Below are 2,579 nucleotides of genomic sequence, written 5' to 3'. Positions count from 1 at the left end.
CATTCAGTTTTTCATCCACTAATACCGCCAAGTCCTTCTCCTCAGGGCTGTTCTCAATCCACTCATCACCCAGCCTGTATTTGTGCATGGGATTGCCCCGATCCATCCATTTTAGAGACAAAGATGTTGTATAGGACAGTATTAAAAGCATTACACAAGTCCAGGTAGATGACGTCAGTCACTCTTCCCTTATCCACCAATACTGTAACCCCATTGTAGAAGGCCACCAGATTTGTCAGACACAATCTGCCCTTAGTAAAGCCACGTTGGCTGTCACCAATCACCTCTCTGTTTTCCATGTGCCTTAGCATAGTTTCCAGGTGGATCTGCTCCATGATCTTGGCAGGCACAGAGGTGAGTCTTCCCTTTTTCCCTTTTTTAAAAATGGGGGTTATGTTTCTCCTTTTCCAGTCACTGGGAACTTTACCAGTCTGCCATGACTTTTCAAATATGATGGATAGTGGCTTAGCACCTTCACCTGCCAGTTCCCTCAGTACACTTGGATGCACCTCATCAGATCCCAGATCAGGTTTCTTAGATGGTCTTGAACCTGATCTCCTACAGTTGACACTGCTTCATTCTCCCAGTCTCTGTCTTTGGATTCTGTGAATTGGGTGGCGTGGCTAGAACACTTGCTGGTGATGATGGAAGCAAAAAGTTGTTGAGTACCTCAGCCTTCTCCATGTCGGCTGTAGCCACCTCTCCAGTTCTGCTCATCAGGGTGAGTACAGTTTCCTTCATCTTCTTTTGTTGCCCTAGGTACCTGAAGAAACCATTCTTGTTATTTTTCATGTCCCTAGCCAAGTTCAGCTCCAGCTGTGCCTTGGCTTTCCTGATCTCCCCTCTGCACTCTCGGGCCATTTCCCTATAATCTCCCCAGGATGTATATCCCTGCCTCCACTGCCTATGCATTTTGGTTTTGTGTTTTAGTTTGGCTAAGAGGTCTTGACTTAGCCAAGCTGGCCTCCCGCCTCCCCTGCCCGACTTCTTGCACATTGGGATTGAGAGCTCTTGTGCCCTAAGAAAAATGTCTTTAAATATCTCCCAGCTCTCGTTCTCTTCTTTGTCTCTGAGGGCAGTTTCCCAAGGGATCCCATGCACTAGTGCCCTAAATAGCCATAAGTTTGCCTTTCTGAGGTTTAGGATCCTGACTCTGCTTTTTACCCATCTTGTACCCCTCACGATTGAGAATTCCACCAAGGCGTGATCACTGCAGCCCAGGCAACCTCTAACCTTGACCTCTCCAATAAGTTCTTCTGCATTAGTGAGCAACAGGTCCAACAGTGTCTCTCCTCTGGTCGGGGTCTACATCACCCGTACTGGGAAGTTATCCTCAACGCACTCCAGTAGTTTCCTGGACTGCTTGCAGTTCATTGTGCTGCTTTTCCAGCAGATGTCTGGGTGGCTGAAGTCCCCTATCTGGATCAGGGCCTGCAAGTGTGATGCTTTCTGCAGTTGAAGAACAAACTCTTCATCAACCTCCTCTTCTTGATCAGGTGGCCTGTAGTAGACACTAACCATGAAGTTTCCTCTGTTGGTTTGGTCTCTAATTTTCACCCATAAGCTCTAGACCTGCATACAGCTGTTTTTCAAAGGTAACTTCATGCAATCAATCCCATTTTTGACATAGAGGGCAACTCCCCCACCTCTCCTTCATTGCCTGTCCCTTCTGAATATTTTATAGCTATCAATTACAGCACTCCAGTCATGCAATTCATCCTACCAAGTATTTGTGTTAGCAATCAGGTTGTAGTTTTCCATCTGGGCCATGGCTAACAGCTCCTGCTGTTTGGTTCCCATGATGTACACATGGGTACAGAGGCACTTCAGCTTGGCTATCAGCCACATCCCCTTTTTAGAGGAGCTCGCCCTAATTCCCTTGAGGCAATTCACAGGTGTTTCTTTGTTGCTTCCTAATGCCTCAGCAGCCCCTAGATTTTCTCCAGTGCTGAGAACACTACCCTCTTCCCCTGCTAAACCTAGTTTAAAGCTCTGTTTATAAGTCCAGCCAGCTTATTACCCATGACAGTCCAGCCAGCTTATTGCCCAGGTCATCATTTACTAAATAGGTCAGCAGAGATATAAAATCAATCTAAGCTATTTGTTTCATGAACATATGGACAGAAAAGGCAAACGTTAATATCAAGATGAGCCAGTATTATTGCTCACTAAGTGGAGTAGTCAGAAGGGAGAAGCTGTGCTACGGAAACTGAGATGTATTACCTCTAGTCCTCAAAAGCCTTTGTTAGTATTTACCAAAGTACTGTAACTTCAAATAGAGTGGGTTCCATCAAAATGCTTATTTTGCTAGAATAGATATTGTTTGCCCTTTAGTTCCCACCTATATATGGACTAATGCCATTTGAAATCAATCATTTACTGCCTTCATTTTTGTTAAGTATTTCATAGCTTGCTCTTAACATATTCCACCTTAGGAACCTGAATATGACTTACCAGACGTCCTACCCCTTTGAACAAGGAGGGCCAGAAAACTGAGAATCTGCATGTTATCTCTATAACACAGAACTGAAAAAAAAAAAAAGTATCCTTTTGCATTGGTGTTGTGGTTTAAGCCCAGC

The sequence above is a fragment of the Haliaeetus leucocephalus genome, unplaced genomic scaffold (assembly GCF_000737465.1).
Source record: "Haliaeetus leucocephalus isolate CR32 unplaced genomic scaffold, Haliaeetus_leucocephalus-4.0 Scaffold784, whole genome shotgun sequence".
Classification (NCBI taxonomy): domain Eukaryota; kingdom Metazoa; phylum Chordata; class Aves; order Accipitriformes; family Accipitridae; genus Haliaeetus; species Haliaeetus leucocephalus.
The sequence above is the reverse complement of the archived record's forward strand: the minus strand, read 5'-3'. Positions refer to the sequence as shown.